Source organism: Pelmatolapia mariae, linkage group LG10_11, assembly GCF_036321145.2.
Source record: "Pelmatolapia mariae isolate MD_Pm_ZW linkage group LG10_11, Pm_UMD_F_2, whole genome shotgun sequence".
In the NCBI taxonomy this organism is placed as follows: Eukaryota; Metazoa; Chordata; class Actinopteri; order Cichliformes; family Cichlidae; genus Pelmatolapia; species Pelmatolapia mariae.
The window spans coordinates 25146025-25166874 of record NC_086236.1 but is presented as its reverse complement, the minus strand read 5'-3'; positions in this window follow the sequence as shown (position 1 = coordinate 25166874).

The window sequence follows — 20850 nt, the reverse complement described above, 5'->3', positions numbered from 1 at the left end:
GGGATGTGAGGTGGGCAAATGAACTGAATCATTTCTTCAACAGATTTGATTCATCCATGAGGCAGTCTTCAACACCGGCTGCAGACTCACCCACCCCCACTGCTGCTGTTCCACCTCAGACACTTCACACCTCCTCTACTCACCCTGCTCACTCCTCCCCACCCCCAACAACAGCATCCAATACACACTCAACACAAGGCTCCAGCCTGTCTCTCTCAACCACCCAGGTTAGGAGGGAACTGAGGAGGATTAAAGCCAAGAAGGCAGCGGGTCCAGATGGCATCAGCTCAAGGGTCGTCAGGTCCTGTGCAGACCAACTGTGTGGAGTGATGGAGCACCTCTTCAACCTGAGCCTGAGGCTGGGGAGAGTCCCACAGCTCTGGAAAACCTCCTGTGTTGTACCAGTGCCAAAGACTTCACGTCCCAAGGACCTCAACAGCTACAGGCCGGTGGCTCTGACATCCCACCTGATGAAGACCCTGGAGGGGCTGGTCCTGGCTCAGCTTCGGCACCTGGTGAGCTCATCATTGGACCCACTTCAGTTTGCCTACCAGCCTGGCATTGGAGCGGATGATGCCGTCATTCACCTCCTACATCTTTCCCTCGCTCACCTGGAGACCGCTGGGAGCACAGTGAGAATCATGTTCTTTGATTTCTCCAGTGCCTTCAACACTATTCTTCCCACGGTCCTGAAGGACAAGCTGGAGAACTCAGGAGTGGACCATCACCTCACTACCTGGATTTTGGACTACCTCACCGACCGACCACAGTATGTGAGGACTCAGGGCTGTGTGTCGGACAGGGTCGTCTGCAGTACGGGGGCCCCACAGGGAACGGTTCTGGCTCCGTTCCTCTTCACCATCTACACTGCAGACTTCTCCCACAACTCCACCCAGTGCTTCCTGCAGAAGTTCTCTGATGACTCTGCAATAGTCGGCCTCATCACTGATGGGGATGACAAGGAGTACAGAGGACTGACCCAAGACTTTGTGGACTGGTGCCAGCTGAACTACCTCCAGATCAACACTAGTAAAACCAAGGAGCTGGTGGTAGACTTCCGCAGGCACAAACATCCTCCACTGCAACCACTAAACATCCAAGGTATGGACATTGAGGCTGTGGACAGCTACAGGTACCTTGGTGTTCATCTGAACAACAAACTGGACTGGACTCATAATTCAGACGCCCTCTACAGGAAAGGGCAAAGCAGGCTGTACCTGCTGCGGAGACTCAGGTCGTTTGGAGTGGAGGGCCCACTCCTGAAGACCTTCTATGACTCTGTGGTGGCCTCAGCCATCTTTTACGGTGTGGTCTGCTGGGGAGGCAGCATCTCTGCTGGGGACAGGAAGAGACTGAACAGCCTGATCAGAAGGGCCAGCTCTGTTCTAGGATGCCCTCTGGACCCAGTGGAGGTGGTGAGTGACAGGAGAATGGTGGCTAAGCTGTCATCCCTGTTGGACAACATCTCCCACCCCATGCATGAGACTGTGACAGCACTGAGCAGGCTGCGGCACCCACGGTGAGAGATTTCGCAGGTCTTTCCTCCCCACTGCTGTCAGACTGTACAACAAAGACTCCAACTGATCAAACACACACATGCACACATGTGCAATAACACTAAGTGCAATACTCTTTTCTGGCATCATTGTATTTTTACTCAGTTGTATATAGAATTTGTATTCTATTTTTATCCTATTGCATATTTTATTCTATTTTATTCTACTGTATATAGTATTTTATTTTATTCTATTCTGTACAGTTGTGTACTGTATTTATCCTTATTATATTCTAATTTTTGCTACATAACTTTTGCACTGTCCACTTCCTGCTGTGACAAAACAAATTTCCCACGTGTGGGACTAATAAAGGTTATCTTATCTTATCTTATCTTAATAAGTATGCATCTTATATTTTCCCTTTGGTACTTGTTAAGTTCTACTTTGTTACAAAAAATACCACTATTGAGGACTAAAAACACCTGATGTTTTTGTAAAACAAAGCCACAGATCAAGCCCTGTATTCAGACCTTTGAGCAGTCCGCTTGTTCCACTTAGGAGCTGCTCTGATAACGTCTTCCATTGACCTTCCACATATTTTAACACTCCCAATGGCAACGAGAACAAGTAGTTGTTCTCGTTGCCATTGGGAGTGTTGCCATTGGGAGTGTTGCAAAAGTCACACATTTTTAGGGGGTTTAATTAATAGTGAAATTTGAAGTACACAGTAAACTTAAGTAAATCAGTTTTTATGTTTCATTTAAAAACGCCCCTCCCTACATTTTGTGTATTTATTCCTACAAATACAGATGCACTGGTTTTGGGCTTAACATTAGTTCCACACATCTTAGTAAACCTGAAAGTATTAATGAAAGTATTAATGTCAGTGTGAGATTTTTTGCACTTGCGCAAATGGCCCTAAAGATGCGGTATTAATATGCTCAAACACAGTGGAAAAGATTACACATGCATTATTGCACCAGTATCACTCATTGCTGAAGTTCCGAAAACCCTGTTCTTAGCTTTTTCCGCTTTTTGATTTTTTTTCTCAGCTCCTGCTACAGAATCACAGGGAAAAATGTTTTTTGCAATGGCTCTATGAGGTTTGGGATGTCTGAATCAATTGTGACAGTAACATGATGAAATGCGATGCCATATGCAAAAGAAGGTAAGTATTTTAACTTCTGAGAAGCTAAAATAACAGAAAGGAAAAGCTTTACAAAATCCCAGACACCAACTAAGCTAGATTTTCCTTCAACAAGAGCTATTTCACTGAAGCCTATTTTAATACATTATCTTAACCATGCCACAGCCTTTTTCAGTGTAATCTTGCTCTGAGTTTCCTTTTCCAACCCTGATCTCTGTCCAAGGTGTATAGCTTTCTGTTTAGAGTCACGATACAGTTTATTTCCAGCCTCTGTGTGCCTCATCTGTCACACTTATCCGGTGGTCACAGCAGCCATCAAACAAATCCACTTAAAGCCTTCCATTCTGATGTAATTATTTCTTGTGCTACTTTTGATATTCCTTGGGTGGAGTGGAGAAAAGCGATGCAAGGTGGAGGCATATAGTAGATGTGTTATTAAGTTTTTAATCTTTTATATACCTGCATATCTCTTAGAGCAACAACGCTCACACTCATGCAGTTGCACACTTTTACACCTGGAGGCTGTCCAGCACAGCTAGACTTATCTGCTCACCAGTGAGTAACTTTATTGCAGCAGATGAGAACAGCTAAAAGCTACCTCAGCGTGGTAATGTAGGTGGGGGAGGTAAGCAGTGTTTTCTCACTTTCCCCACTTATCTGTACCCTATCTCTCAATAAGTTAGTACTTTATTTAGTTTTATCAAGCATCATCTATCTTCAAAGTTAAAGCAATTTATATTCCATATTTAGCAAACACAGTACAAAAAGTTTTTCTATATATATAGTAACAAAGCTGTAAAAAGCTTGAAATGTCAAAAACATCCATGAAACAAGCATGACCTTTACAGATGTACAGATTTGATGTACAGAACGGTTTAAGGGCATTGCAATGATAGAAAGAGATAAAACTAAGAGGAAAATGATTGTGTCTGATCTTTAAAGAGACAAGAATGATCTAAAAAATGGATAGTATGAACTGTACTAAATTAGACTGACAGCACCACATTTATAAGGTGTCAGTATAAACAGCATATTTTTTTAGGATAATGATTCGAGATAGAGATTAGATAAATGTAGAGAATAAACAAATCATTATTGAATCATGATGTTTGTTCAGTTTCGAGTTTGAGACATCAATTAATTTCTGCACAATAGCCAAATAGGCATTAAAGTAAGACAGCAACATATACTCCACATAATGTATTGTAAGATATGTAAGCTATTTAAAGTAAACACTGCAGATAGATTTCTCTTAAGGTATATGAGTATGGATCATCGGGGAGAACACTGATGTGGAAAGAGCCTGCATGACTCACAGGTGGAGAACATTTATGGCTTAAATGCACACAATTCCAGCTGTGTTGAGTCATTAGAACAAATTATAAACTGCTCTCTGTTTAAAAAAAAGCATAGCATTTTCACAGTGTCCTATCACCAAGCTTAAGCTCACACAAACACCAACAAAAGCATGATTCTCAATGTGCTGGGTGTGAGGGATGTCAGACAGACCAGCTGAAATAGTTAACGTTTTTCTTACAGAAAAGTGTCTGCAGATGGTCTTGCTATTTTATAACAATCATATTGTTAGAGATAACAGCTGTGCTTTAAATTTGATTAGTATTATCGGCCAATATTGGCTATTTGCCAATTTATCAGTGTGAGCTTTTATAATGAGAGATCAATGAAATAACAAAAGTAAAGGAAAAACACCCTTCAAACATGAATACTGACGCCGCATAGCTTGTCCACCAGAGGGCACACTGCAAGTTCACTGTTGATGACTGTTAAGTCTAATTGTTGAATGTGTCATTGTGTTTCTTAAATTTGTAAGGTCTTAGTTCAATCTATAGGATCAAGACGTTCCTTTGATCCTGACCACCTCTCCAGCCACTCTGTGCTGGGGGAGGTTTTATTGCAGATACATTCTATCTGAAAGATCTGTTTCTTGTGTTGTAAGCTTCCTGCTTTTATGACCCTTTTGGTCAGCAGGAGGTCACACAAACGCACCCCCATGACACACACACACACACACACACACACACACACATTCTCACATGCATACACACACACACACACACACACACACGTTCTTGCACATGCATACGCATGCACACACATACACACACATAGTGCCTTGTCTTAGAACCATTGGGGGGTTTTACGGAGGGAGGTGCTTGTGTTGTATTGTGTATTGTAACTGTCATGTCAATAAATAGCTGCGAGGGAAGCTGCTCTTTGAAGGATTTGGGTTTGGAGACAGGTGAGGAGCGTGAGCTCCAAGAGCTGGTTCTGACCCAAAACTTCCCTCGTTAGCGAGTGAAAAAACGGTTGAAGATGTTCTGTTATGTCTTGCGTTCTTCATGAGGAATAAGTCTCTAAACTAGCAGGGCTTGTGGAAACACACACCCAACAATGACTTTGGTACACAACCCAACAACCAGATAATCTACAGTAAGGCTACGTTCACACTGCAGGTCTTAATGCTCAGTTCCAATTTTTTGATCAAATACGATTTTTTTGTCTGGTTGTTCACACTACAAATAAAATGCGACAGCAAACGCGCTCTAGTGTGAACCGTTTGCAGCCCTCAAAGCGGCCCGCATGCGCAAAAGAAGACGTCACACACAACGCGCTCTGTTTAGACCCAGACCAAACAGTATTGTTTGACTGATGGCCCTTAATATAAAGACTTGTTTCGGACTTTACGTTTCCCAATTTTGCTTTAAGTTATGAACTTATTTTGCTATTTACATATGGCCTAATAATTATCCTTATTGCTGTTTTAGAGATGAGCGGTGCTTCAAAGGATAGTTGCAGATTTCTGTCAGAATGTGCAGATTATACAGTACAAATAAAATGTTCACGTTTCTCCAACTTTGTCTTCCCAACAGTTTCACTAACATCTACACGGGATGGCCAGGAAGCGTTCACGATGTCTTCTCGGGCGCTTCTCCGGCGCTGATAATTGCATTCTGTCTTGTGTCAGTGACATAATAGACGGATTTAACGCGACATGACCATTCAAACAGCAGTCGCTTTCTAAAACATCAGATATGTATCGGATTCAGTACCACATACGAAAGTGACCCAGATCGGATTTGAAAATATCAGATTTGTGCTGTTCAAACTGTCATACCATGATCGGCTATGGGTCGCATAGGGTCAGAAAAGTCGGATTTGATGCGCTTTCACCTGCAGTGTGAACGTAGCCTAAGTCAGTCGATAAATGACTTCACTAACAAATGTTAGGGAAAGCTGTTTATGCTACGTGTGTCTGAAAAAAAATATATCAAGTGACATCACCAAACATGAGTATTGTTTATAAAAAAAAAAACAATATTAGTGGAATTTTAATTTTGGCTAGGGATTTTAAAAAAAATCTAAAAACATATGTGTTGCACCCTCAGAGAGACATGACTCCATTCTCCTTTTTGCAACTTTATTCTCCTCAGTTCAGGTTTGGAGTTTACAGGCAGCATAGCGTATCATCAGCAAAACATTGCTCTCACGTCTCAGACACTGTTTTTTCCTTTTTTCTCTGCACTTACTGATGACATCACTCGTCTGAACTCTGACATCCTGGAGCTAGTGAACTACAAAAATTAACTAGAAATGTGTCCAAAAGTAAAACACAATTAAATAAGAATAGAATAGTCTCAGAAAATTTAAGTTTTATAACTACTTTTAGAGCGCAACATATGAAAAGTCACAAATTCTAGATCGTCTACCAAAGATCAATGTAACAGGGTCATAAATCACATCTTGTTATAATTACACAAAATGTGTTCTAAACCCCCAAACCGTTCCTTTTATACCTGACTTTTAGGACCCCCAAGCCTGTAGTTATGTTCATTACCAGTTAGAGCCCCTCCTCATTCTTTTCTTCTTCTTCTTTGGTGCAACCCTATAAATACAGTGTACCCCTTTGGCCTCTCCCCTTTTCTACAATTCCCCTGTGGGAGAGGTGGGTGTCATTTCTTTCCAACACTTTAAAACACACATATAATTCATATTTAGCCACCCTGATGTTTCTGATTGCGATTTTAGTTCAATTATTGTCATTATTAGGCCTGGTTTTTGTTAGATGTTATAAGTGTGTAGTATGTGTGTATCATAAATGTGTTTTAGGTGCCATAAATGCTAGCATGAATATATACTCCTTGCTAGCTTGGGAGTTGTGGTGGGTTGAGCTTCCCCACTGTTTGTATTTGGTCGTAGGAGCTGGAGTGGGCAAATTATTTACTTGGAGGCCTTTCTTTCTTTTACCTTTTATCGTCAGGTATGTCGGATTTTGTGTTGTTGTTGTTTTTTTAATCTTATGTCAAATATGTTACGTGTAAATTCATACTTTATGTTTAATGTAAAAAATAAATGCCACGCCCTTTTCTACAATTACCCTGTGGGAGAGGAGCTAGAGTGGGCAAGTTATTTACTTGGAGGCCTTTCTTTCTTTTACCTTTTATCGTCAGACACAACCAGAACCACACCGGTTACATCAATACGGCATGTCATACACCAGCTGAAGCTGAAGATATTAATGTTGAAAAAATAATAATTTGAATCATATAAAATTGTTTTTTTTTTTTGTTGTTTTTTTTTTTTTTTTTTTTTTTTTTTAAACCTGTCCCGTTTGGTTCTTTTGCCATCAGAATTATTGTCTAAAGGCGAAGAAAGATGCCCAACGGATTTACTTTACCAAATGGACCATCCCAGCCTTGCCGTAATGGTCCATTTGATTTACCTTTTATTGTTTATTTTATTTTATTTTATTTTTTACTTGCTAGATACGGGACAGGGGAAAAGAAAAGGGAGAAAGAAAGAGGGGGGAAAAACAAAACAAACAAAAAAAAAAACAGCGGAGAAGAGGGACGGGGATAAAGGGCAAAAAACAAAAACCAACAAAATAAGCAGACAAAAAATACATATATCGATCACCTGGATCACCTGTTGAGAAAGAAAAAAGAAAACAAGCAGAAGAAAACGAGAGTAATAGAATAAACAACATCACAATGATATATGGGAATATAACACTACATACTTAATATTAAACATTATTGTGCAGCACGTAAGATCGACAGCGCACAGTGTGCTTTGAGGTAGGAGCCAAAAAGGGTGTAGTTTGTGTGTGTGATCACCTGTGTGTACACCTGTGAGCATGAGTGCGCTTGTATTTAAAAGGTTCCTTAATGTAATGATCTGCTAGAGGGTGTGGGGGGCCACAGTCCCATCCTCCAGGGCATGAAGCAGGTATGGAGGAGATCAAAACTCCAGACATCCAGAGGCCCCCAGAACACAAGAGACCAAGGAAGACCAACAGAGGGGCAGCCGCGCCACTGTCCCAGAAAGAGCTGAGGAGAGTCCCAGATGAGGGATCACTCAGCAGCCGCGGAGCAGAAGCCAGGGGGGGTTGCAGTGACGTGCCCGTGAGCTCCGCCGGCAGCCAGCTGTGCCTGAGTGACCGATCCCCAGGCCGAGAGGCCGAGGGCACCCCACCCCCAAAGTGGCCCGAGCGAGCCCCAGGTTCCAGGCCCCGATAAGCAGCCACTAAGGAGTGAGCCAGTGTGTACCCGGACGCCCACCCCCGGACACAAAGAACCACCAACGCATCGATGTCTGAGGGCGTCTGCCACCGGCAGGGGAAGTGGTGGGGGGAGATAGGCCTCCAAACCTTGGAGGGCCTGAGATGTCCCCAGAGAGGTGGCGTCTGATACCCAACCTGACATATAGACACAGACATACAGGCACACTCAAATACAAACATCCATTCCCACCCTCATGCTCTCATAGGCAATTACTCCACACTCAACCAACGTGGAGACAGACATAAAGAGACGCTGTACACACAATCACACTCCCCAAGCGTACTCTAAGAACCGGGTCTAGGTACCCTTGCCCCTGGAGGGGGAAACTGCACCCAGACCCAGGTGGTGTTACCCTTTTCCCTGCAGTGGGGAGAAGCAGACTGCCCCGACTCCGCAGCAGCAGGGAGGCCCCACACCCCAGACCCCAGTCGGACGGCCAACTCCTCCTCCTAGCCCCCCCGCTCCAGCAGGCCGCAGAGACCGGGGGTGTGAGAAGACTCCAAACCTCCCTCTACCCGCTCATATGTAGTGTTGATGTATATGTGTTCTAAGGTGCAATTAAAACCCAGGAGGGCATGGAGCTACCTGCCAGAGAGCAGCAGGTAAGCGCATAGCCCCTCCTGATAGCCCTCAATGTCTACGTGTATTTAAAATTGAGAGGTGGGCATAAAATTGTATTTGTAACCAAAATCCGACTGTTTAGGTAGGACTATTTTTTTAATTTATATATTTTTTTCTTTATCATTAATATTAAACTATGTACAGAGTACAATGTCGATGACCTAATCACCAACCGTATGTCATATTCAATGAGAGGCAGTTGTACCATTAAATTAATGCTTAAATTACTGCTGACATCATTAGAGGGCTATGAGCAGAATGGAAGCATCTTCACCCTTTGCATGCAGAGGTCGTTTCAATCAAAACCAGCTGTAATTGCGTCTCTTGGTGGATTCCAAAGAATATTCTGCAGCTTGGTAGATAGCTGAGTTTCACATTTTACTGCTACCCTTCATAAGAGAGCTCTCTTTGATGTTGTAGAGCTCCGCTGCAAGACAGCCTTTGAACCAGTGGGAAACTGCAGTGGATTAATGGATATTGCAGTCAAGTCTCTTGCTGGGGGCTTGCTTGCGCTATTGTGAGCAGACCATGCAGATCTTTGTTATTATCAACTTAGCACAAGTCATGCCCCGCATATGCCCCAGCCAGAGGCAATGCCATGGGATCTTATATATATATATTTTTTTTTTAAAAAGGCTGATGCAGGACATGGTCATGCCAAGAGTGACCATAAATAATGAGGTGTAGATTTCTGTATTTCACTTTCTATGGGCTTTTACAACTTTTGTAAGTTAACAGCAAATTACTTATTTGATAGTAGCTGTTCTAGATAGGATCTATCCCTTCTTTACCATCATCCGTCCCCATGAATTTTGCCACTGGGCTTTGAAAAACTGAAAATCTAACATCTAACACCAAGACGTGCAAAAAGCATGACAGTTCTAATGGAAATCCTCCGCCATATGATAATTAATCACCTGCTGTGATATGAAGACAAGCACACATGCACCGTCACACACACATAGAGACCGGGGAAAAACGTTTTTTTTATTTGCTGCACCAAGCAAGCCAGTGAACAAGCACTGCCCCACCTGTGTAGCACAATTAACTAACACACAAGAGGACGCTTAAAAGTTAAAGAAAACATCTATTGTTTTTTATGGATATTTCTTTTTGAATGCCCAGTAACAAATTTGAGGAAGGGCATATATTCATTGAATATATGCCCTTCCTCAAATTTGTTACCTTATATGATGAATATAATATTCATCATATAAGGTAAGGGTTTTTTATGTGGCGCTTAATTTTGCTGGGTTTGATAAGTATTTTTGATCATACATGCCAACTTTATTTGGTTTAAAATGTACTCTCAGCAGCCTGACTTCATGTGCTCTACTCTATGTGCTGTGTTCAGAGATGGGCACTGCACAGGAGTAGTCTTGATAAGTTTAATTTAAGGGGTCAGAGCCTGCTGTTTATCTCACGTGAACCAAATTTAAATCCGGCTTTAGAAGTAGTAAGGTACATGCCAGGGCATGATTTGAACTCAGCTGTACATGTATAAATTCATAGGAGGCTTGTGCCATTTCCACTTGTGTAATTCTAGTCCTTTTTTTAAAAAAAATTGGATAAATCAGTTATAGTTCTGTGTTGTAAAATTTTGTCAATAGCCAGCCCTACCTTACCTTTACCTCACAGAGGGCAACAGCTTATCCTAGCATGCCCTGGGCTGGATGCCTGTCCATCACAAGGCTAAAACAGATTAACACCATCACAGTCACATTCTCACCTCTGAGGAAACAGCTTGCTGCGAGGCAACAGAGCAAGTCAGTGACCCACTGTTGTGTTCCAAACGGTTTCAAATGCAGACTAATTAACACCTGTGCTTTAACCTGCCGATGGAAAACGTGCTTTTGTGGCAACAACTGAATTTTCTCTCCAATCCTGTTGGATTAATCAGACATTATACATGTATTTCTGAGCTAAAATGTGAAATTTCATTGCTGAGATTGCTGCACAGTGAACCAGCATGTTGTGCCTGATGCACATGCCTTCGGTAATCAGCTCATGGATTTGCATACATGCCGCCACAGGCAAGATGCTTCTCGGCCAAAACTGAGGTTTAATCCACCAACTCTGTCCTCTCAATTCCCATGGAGGACAGCCAAAGCCTTGTTTACCCCTAACCCCTGATCTGTCACCACATTAAGCCTGTCTCTCAACAGCGCTGACACTGCCTGTGTTTAAAATATTAACATGATACCTTTCACTCACACTATTAGACACACAGCAGTATTCTCCAAACATGTTACTCTCTCACACTGGCACAAGTGGGTGATGAGTGTACTGGATATTTATGTCAGCTTATCAGATGAGACTGATGTGTGGATGTAAATCTCCTGACTGACTCTCACTGACACTTAAATCCACCATGTTTATTTGTCTCTGTGTCAACCAGCTGAGCAATGTCCACACTAAAGAAAGACTTGGCTGTATTGTACATGAACCATGGGTTTAGCGAAAAATAACTCGACAGTAACAGACTCAGCTGTACATCTGCATCTATAGGATAAAGGTCACACTTTTGAGGATGCCAATTCTTCATATTTTGGACAGAGAAGACAGATGTCTACTGTGAACAACCATCATTGAACAGAGAGGCTGGGTTACGACACCGACTGTCTTCCACCTACAATGAAGTTTTAAGATCCCTTCCCAGCCACCTCAGCCCCTACTCACATCTTGGGTCAGGTGATCTCAGTGGTTCACTTGATAGGGTGAGGCAAGGTCTCACAATGATGTCACCTGACACCTTTTTTCACACCTTGGGCACATGATCAATAGTGGGTCAATGACCCTCGTAAGGGACAACCACTAAGGATTAAATACCTCGGACTCTCCACCTTTTGGTTTTAGAAATGAAGAAGCTTATTGGATTAGAGTTGAAACATCTTCAAGAAACTTAAAGGAGTCCAGTTGCTTTCTTTCTAAGCTCCTTGGACCACCATGACCTTGACTCATGACTGACCCATGACTGAGAACCTATGAAGACAATCAAACTCCAGTATTTCCTCCAGGCGGATTGTTCAGGAAAGGATGGACAGCAGTTGAAACCAGTTGAGAGTCGCAACCTTCCAGCGTGTCCTGGGTCTACCCTGTCATGTTATCCCCATTGCATTTGCCTGAAAAGCCTGACTTAGCAAGCATCTTACTCAGATGCCCAAACAACTCGACTGACTCGTTTTAATACACAGGAGTAGCTTCTCTACTATAAGCCCCTCCCATATGACTAAGCGAGTGACCTTGGCTCTGAGAGTGAGTCCAGCACCCTCAGGAGGAAGCTGATTTCTGCTGCTTACATCTGCAAAATTCTTCTTTTCGTCACTACCCACACAAGTGTGGATGAGCCTCTCCATGATTGCCACTTTACAGTCATGGAAGGGTTTGCGTCCCCAAGTGATCACATGAGCTATGTTGTTTTGCATTTACTTTCTGGAGTCTCAGAAGAGCATGTGTTATCAGAATCAGAATCAGAAGACTTTATTTATCCCCAAGGGGCAATTAACAAACAACAGAGCAGCATAGATTTATGTCTGCCATCACCCTAGACACTGGAAGAGAAACCTTCTTACTGTTGCTTTAGGGCTAAAAACTGCTACCATGAAACTTTTTAGCCCTACAAACTCCACATGCCATCTTGCTACTTGACTGTGATTGATAATGCTAATACTGACTCTGAAAAATGGACTGACATATCTGTTCATATGATAATGAGTAATAGCTTTCATTTTCCTCGGAGATTTCTGCTCACCGATTATTATTCTAACTTGAGGTGCTGCGGCACACGAGGAGCTTGGCACAATAAGCCTTGGAAAGCCAAGACGAATATGTTAAAACGTTGTCACTTCCGTGTGCCGAACAGATGCTGTTATTTGAGGACAGCACATGTTGTAGGTCTTGCTTTAAAAATTGAGTAGTAAAAATTTACATCCTGGTAATGTGGGGGTTTAATAGGCCACTGTATCTGCCTTTAAAGCAGACAGCCTAAGCTTTTGGCAATAAGGATTTTAAACGGAGATGAATTTTAAGACACAAATTTACTGGAGAGAGGACCCATAAAATGCATCACACTGAAGACCGTACAGTGGACTGTCTTTAGGACAGACCTAAAGATAGCAAGTTCAGAGTTGGTTAAAACTAGCAGTGGATTCAAACCATAAACATACAGTGCTGTTGTTCTTATACTGGCTGAGGCAATGGCAATGCTCATTAAATTTCTGCTCCCATATGTGCCTTCAGTTACTTCTTCTGAGTATCGCTGACTAAATTCACATTTAGAAGTATGCTACTCTTACCGGATAGCGAGTGGAAAGAGGGAGAGGCCTTTTTCTCTGATTGTTTTTCGGACTGCAGCCCATCTAGTGCGTCATGGCTTAAGGCATCATTTGTCACACTCCCCTAGCAGTCTGCTTTTTTTCTTTTTCCATCTCGTCAAAGTGTTTCTTTGCGTCATCATCTGTGTGTGTGTCATTTTTCTGCGTCTGTGGGTTGTAGTAATCTTTCAGACAGCAATTCTACTAATTAGGAGCTAATGAACGTTTGAGACTCACCTCTTCGTTTATCATTGTGCCATAGCAGCTGTCACGGTGCAAACCCTTATATGAACTAAAACTGATGCAGAGCTCACCAAGTTTATCTGAATTAATCTGTTTCTGGTCGTGCACTTCAGTTCACAAAGTAATGAGAAAAAATGTTGCACCACAGACTGCTATAGTCTCCTGCTGGAGCTGAGCAAATAGTAGGACAGAGTAAAAGACATGACGCAAGCAGGGAGAAGGAGAGTGGATGTCTGAGAAGAGCAGGAGACCAGAAGTTGTTGAAGAATGAAAAACTGATTACTTATTACCCCCTTGACTCTTAATCCAGTTTACAATAGTCGACTTCACCCAGGCAGTTTTACTTCAAAGGTTTTGAGCCACGGCCAATTTTGTTGCATCCAAGTGTTCCTTTTCGAAACTGAGAAATATAATGTCAAAGGGAATACTAATTAATCAAGTAAAGTCAGTGCCAAAAAAATGTTTCAGCTAGTTACTAAATCCGAACAAGTGCTGTTCAACATAAGCCCTGGAAAGAACGGAGAGCTCCACCATATTTCCAAAATGCCCTGCAAAGAGTTACCATTTTTATCATATCATTTTTAATTTGACTGTTGCCTAATTTGCACAAATCTTGTTTATGGTTACTAACAGGTGCCATTATATTAGACTACACACATTAAATTTATTTATACAGCGCCAAATCACAACAACAGTTGCCCCGAGGCGCTTTATATTGTAAGGTAGACCCTACAATAATACAACAGAGAAAACCTCAGCAATCATATGACCTTCTGTGAGGAAGCACTTTGGCAACAGCGGGAAGGAAAAACTCAATTTTTACAGGAAGAAACCAGGAAGAAACCTCTAGCAGAGAAGCGCAGCTAGGGATGGGTACCGGTGTCTGACATAAACGGTAGTAACCAGACCGAAAAGCAGCGCACATTTCGGTGCTTTATTTCGGTGCTTTTTTTTTTCCTGAGCCAATTCTAGCCAATCATTTTACGTTTCCGAGGATAGTAGGCGGGCCCAGGTACGTACGTTCTTTTAGAGCAGAGCTACAGATTAAAAACGCCCAAGATGAAGCGGTCAAAAGTCTGGCTGTACTTCACAGCAAAATATGCAAACTCGGCTGCCTGCAACAAGTGCTTTAAGGTGATACTGTGATACTGTCAAAGGAGGTAACACCTCGAATCTGATGAAACACCTGGCGACGCATAGCGGGTTTTTTTAAAGCCGAGAAATGCACCGTATTTGATAGCTTGCTGCGAGACCTCACACCGAGCACATCTTCTTTGGGTGTGGTGCCTGTTATCGGACCTGGAGTTAGCAACATCCCCCAAAAACTCGAAGAGGAGAGTCCTGGCCCCTAGCCCTGCCAGTGTAGCAGAAATGATGACGGATGATGATGGCAGTGAGTAGCTTAATTCTCTGCGTGAGTAGCTTAATGTTGTTCGTGTGTAATTTACGTTGAGTAGGCTAACCACATTATTAAATTGATGCATGTAAGGTGAATTAGCAAACACTGTCGTAGTTACATGCGGCTGTCTTCTTGTTTGATGGCAGATACTCCCTTCACCCTGGCCAAAAAGGCTAAAATGACCAAAGAAAAAGTGGAAAACAGTTAAACATGAGAGGTTTTTGGACAAAGTTTGTGTTTTTTCCATTGTTTAAGCACTGCTTCCAGCCAAGAGTGATACCATATATGCCCTATAGCTGAAGAAAAGGCTTACATTGTTATCTTTTTACAAAAAAAAACAGCTAAACATGAGAGGTTTTTGGACCAATTTTGTGTTCTCCATTCTTTAAGCACCGGTTTGCGCACCGTTTAAGCACCAGCACCGTTTCAAAAGTACCGGTTTGGCACCGATATCGGATAAAACCTAAACGATACCCATCCCTAGGCGCAGCCATCTGCCCTGACCAGTTTTGCCACGTTGCAACTACTTAGAAAATATTTCAACACTGTATAACAATTAGTCGCCCGTCCTTTCTAGACCTTAAGTCACGATTGAAAAATAGCTTCACAATGAAAGTTGTGCTGACATAGACAACACTTGTAACCTGGATTTCTCTTGTATGTCCTTGTTGGACTCTCTACAGGGCAACCTTGTGGGTTTTCCCACCACAATGGGAGATGACTTTGATGGGCAACAAATCATTTAAAACTTTGATAGAGTTGATTATTAAAAAGACTATAACCCCGATATCTTGATTAGCTAGAGGAAAGAAGAAGAATTGTTAGATTTTATTGTGATATTCATTTTGTAGACATGTGGAGGGTGATTAAATGGCTGACTTAACATTAATCCTGCAAGCTTCCTGCTTTCCTTTGGTGGCAACACAGAAAACAGCATTAACATCGATATACCCAGCATTTCATTACATTTCATTAGATTAGCTTGCAGATACGTTGGTCTAGATTTTGTGTAGTTTGTTCTATAAGCTTTTTTGCCCCTTCTTTTCTTATATTCTCCATATTTTGGTCAATTAGAACTGCTTTAACAGAAATGTACCAATCAAACACATAAGTCACTGGTGCAAAACATTTGCATCAATACAGTATACTAATGGTAGTGGCATTAACAAATTCTAATAACAAGCATGAAGATAAGGATGGAACAGGAATGAGGACAGTCACGAATGCATACAAAGTAAGGAAGTGCTCAAACTGTAAATCAGTCATTTAATGACCAGTGTAATTTGCCCCAAAAGTCCCAATAGCTTCCCATTTTCCTTCCTCTCCCTGAAACTATTAATACTCTTACTGTGTTAATGGAGATTAATGGGTACGAGCAACAAACAGACATAGAAGAGCAAAAGAGAAAAAGCATCATGAGTGGTGGTGGAGACAGAGCAGCCCGCTGGAAGTGGGTGCGATCAAGGACAGACTGAAAGATGGATAGATTTCATTAGTCTGGGGAAAGGATACACTAAGTTCTGAGGTGAAAAACACCTTTGTACGCAAGCTGTTCCCCAGATAATTACAGTTTACTGTCCATTCTCAGTGTTGCGGAGTGATCATTGCATGGTGAAGTGTAGCACAACATACAGTACAAAGGCGGTAAAAAAAAGCTTTGTTCTGTAAAACTATAGAAAGGAACACAATTAGCCTAAGGGAAAAAACATTCCTCTGGAATTGCATTGTTCATAGTTAACGAAAGCAGGTTGTTCGGCATCTAAGACAGTGTCAAATGGCTGAGATGCTATATGAAGCTAATTGACTGCAGACAGGCTCTCCTGCAGGCTGAGCAGTGTCAGAGCAGTGGAATCAGTGTTTGAGTGATGGGATCATGTGTTCATTGGACAGCTTTGGGGACACAAGAGAGGATGGGGGCATGCTTATGTAAGCAGTGGAAGACTGGGGCATCCTTGCTTGAGTCTAGACCCCAGACCAGCGCAGAAAGATGGAGAGAGGCAGTATTTTGTGTGGGTGGGGGATGGGAGGTTGTTGTTTCGGGGGCTACAGAAGAGAACAATCCAGGAAACTCAGCGGCATAATCTCCTCAAGTGTGGCAGATTGCTTCAGTGTGTGATGTTCACATCCATGTGTGAAGATACGTCTGTGCATTAAACGTTTTGCTTCTCCTTCGTCACTGCTTCTTCTTTGTCTTTAATTTCCCTCCACTTTCCTCCATGCGTTTGAGTCTAACCTTCATTCGCTCCACCTCAGCACACACACTCACACACACTGGACCAATCCGCTCATTAGTGCCCCTTTTCCTTTGTGTCGGTTTGTGCTTTCCCCACGATCAGAAGATAAAAGTGACCCCAGAACGAAGTGAGGTTTCTCACCGAGTCTGCTGGTGTTCCTCTGCCCCTGGCCATGGTGGGGATTGTGAGAAGGGGGTGGTTGTATGGCGGAAGGGCAGAAGAGGCGGGGAGGGGGTGGGGTGCCGTGGACCAGATTCTGCTGATTGTAGGAAATTATACCCTCTAATTTCACCTGCAACTCCAAGAGACAAAGGGCCTCAGGGAGAGAATCCGATAAGGAAGTATTTCACAGAGCGATAAGAAGAAAACAGAGAACGAGAGGGAGGGATGAAAAGGGAGAGAAGGTGGACGTAGGGGGCATGGGAGAGGCTGTAACACTAGAAGAAGTGTTGGTCTGAAGCCAGTCAGGGAAGACAGAGAAAGAGGACAGGGAGAGGAGAGGCAGCCACCGAGTGGTTCTGCTAAACCAAACCGTGTCCTTAAGGATCACCCATCCAGCACTGCGCACACACTCCAAATACGCATCTGTGGATGTACTCACAACACTTTTTTCCCCCACACCACCTATACCCTCACTTTTCATCTTAACACCTTACTAAAGCACCATTTGCCTTGCCGGTCCCCGTGTATCCTCCCATCTTCCTTTTTTCGATCCCGGTTTCCCTCTCCTCCTTGATGCTCTTACTCGCAGACCGTGACTATCTCCCCCTGACAGAGCCGGTACGGGATTAGAGACCGATGAGGAAAGCCAAGCGCAGTCAGCCAGCACCTCCTGCTGTTCACAAAACGCAACTGAATCGCAGGTCTGCTGCATCCTTGAAAAACACAGCAAGGGCATGTCTTCGCTCATTCCCCTGGCTGCTTTGTTCATTCACCAACACTTTTTTTTTTTTTACAATAAGCTCAGTGCACATGTCAGCATGCCTGTGCTCATGTGCAAAAGACATTAAAAAGAGGGGTATATTTAATCAGTATAATTATGGTGATTTTATGTCAAGGTTTCCCCTGCGAATAACAAATGATGTCCCATCTGAACATCTGTGTGACTATAATCCTAGCCGTCCTGTTTAGTCTTATGAAACATCCTCATCTGACTGGTGAACACTGGAAGTGACACAAGCTGACTTATCTTTAAACAGTTAACAGATTTGATTATGTTGCAGGACCATTTTTAGTGTGAGTATGGTTACTTATGAAGAATTTAAGACCTCACAGCTGCTGACCAAAAGTGCGTAAGGAGTTGTAGAATTTTTTGTTATAAAAAGGCAAGGTTTACTTTAGCACCATGTAATGAAGGAAGGCAAAACATTTTAATCAAATGTCTCATCTACTTTGCTAAGCAGGATGTGGGATGTTGGATGACCCACATGTCCTATGTCCCATCAGTGTTGTGTTAAAACAGCCATTAACTATAACACATAGCACTTCCAGCAGCTACATATTGTAATGTGATTTCCCTATTTAATCCACTCCGAATGGGTTTCAACTCATTTAAAAGATCCTTGGCAAATTTGGATACAATGATGGGAAAACTGGGACAGGCTGTACCCTCTGTGTTTCACATTTCTGATTCCAACAGCAGCCTCAAGTCGTGCTCCTCGATACCAGACACTTTTTCACCCCTTTCCCGCCCCTTTCCAAACATTCATACTGAAACATTTTCTCACCAGTATTTAATACTCTTTTAGATCCTGCAAACGACGCTTGCACCAGAGCTCTTTTTGAAATATTGAACTTTTAATGTGGCATGCGCTGAACATAAAAGTGTGAAAAACACGGTGGCACAAATAGTCAACCACTTACTATTGCTCTCTTTTTTTTTATTGCTGCGTCCTTGCTGGCCCTCTCTCATTAGTCTGGAGTCTGTGGGAGTGAACGGTGTGAGCCAGTGCTAAGTAATTCTGAGCGGGGAGAGTGTTTGAGGGGAGACAAAATGAGGAGCTGAACGACAGAGAGTGAGCTTGGCAACGCTACAGCGTTTCACTGCAGAGGTTTTAAATCCTTTAACATGATTTTGCTCATCCTATTAAAGACATAGCTGTGGCTATGGAGACTGTAAAGTGTTACGTACAGACGGGAGGGGGACTGAGTGAGAAGGAGTGAAAAGGAAGTAAGAGGGAGAGAGATTAAATGGGTGTTAAATATAGGGAACAAATCATCATTCCAGCCCTGTCTTTATCTGCAATCCGGCTCCTAATGTTCTCAGCATCATGTCTTGTAGATTGGACTGGATGACCTTTAATTATTTGCCCTCCTCAAATATAATTTCGTTTTCTTCACATAGTGATTTAAATATAGCTTTTTCCCCTTACCGTTAGGGTTTGTCAGAATGTGGCTTTTATTTATTTATTTTTTTCTGTACTGCAAACTTTAAAGAACTATTTTAAACCCCTTTTTTAGGGGGTTACAATGACATCTATGTAGGAGCGCAAGGACAGCGTATTAATACTTGTGTTGCACAATAAAGGAAAAACATAATGACACAATTAAGCTCCTTTTTAGTGTGTTTAAACTGCTAAATGTCAGAAACTGTTATACAGAAAAACAGAAAGCCTGAGTCAATATGATATTTGTGTGATGCTGTTATGGTTTGGGGCAGTGCTGAGGTTGTTACTCAAAAATAAAGAGAGAAAAAAGTAATGTATTAATAACGACATGTTACTTTCTTCAAACTAATGCAGTAGGTTACTTAATTACACACAGGAGAAAGTAATTCATTAAACTTTACTTTCACGTTACTGCGTAAAATGACCTGAAACGCATTGTCACATAATTACCAGTTAACAATGTAAATATTAGCCTGCAGTGCCACACACCAACATAAGCCTCTCTCCCAATGAGCACAAAGAAACTTTAAAGTGATCGCCAGTGATTCTACTGTAAAAACGTATAAAGGCAGAAATGGAGGCTACAATGCTGAAAGTCTAAATGCTCATCACTGCCTTCATTACCTCTTGAAGTTCAGGTTCTGGCTACTGGGCCACTCAGCTGTTAACTCTGTTTTGTTTTTTTTTGCTAGCTTTATGTTAGCATGCTATCTGTGCAGATGTTAGCAAAGACCATTAATGCCATTGTTTCTCTCCTAGAAGTAGTTTGTACTTCATCTTTGTGCTTTTATTCTTTTATGCAGTAAAACATAAAAGTGACGTCCATATCCATGCCACTTTAATAAAAAATGTAATGTGATTGCAGTAGCATATTACACCCAACACTGGTTTGGTCTGGTTTGTGTTTTGGCCTTCTAATATTGTTTTAATATTGTGTTTATTTTTGTCATTTTTCCTTCCATGTTTCCATGCGCATGTCTGTTTTTAGTCATTTTATGTTTTGGGGTTTTTGTTTGGTCTTACTTCCTGTATTTAGCTGCGCTGCTGTCATTGGTCTCTGTAACATCTGTCTCGTTTTAGATTTAAAGTCCTCGGTTCTTAATATTGGTCATCCATCTGTCTTGTTCTTGTCCACGTGTTTCCTACACTTTGCTTCTTGCCAGTGTTCCCTGTGCAATGTCACTCTGCAGTACTGGTTTGTACGCAGTTTGTTTATTAATTCCCATCATCCAGCCTCAATCTTTGCCCTGCACTTTTGTTCTTAAGACTTTTTGTAAGCCTCAGACTGCTGCAGGGCTTGTTTTAAGGGTTTGTAGAGGTGAGGACCTAGATGCAGGAGGCAGAATATTTCAGCAAAAAGTGAGGTTTGATGGCTGGTGTGAACAAAAAAAATCCAATAATAACAAAGTCTAAAAAGTAAAGGAATAG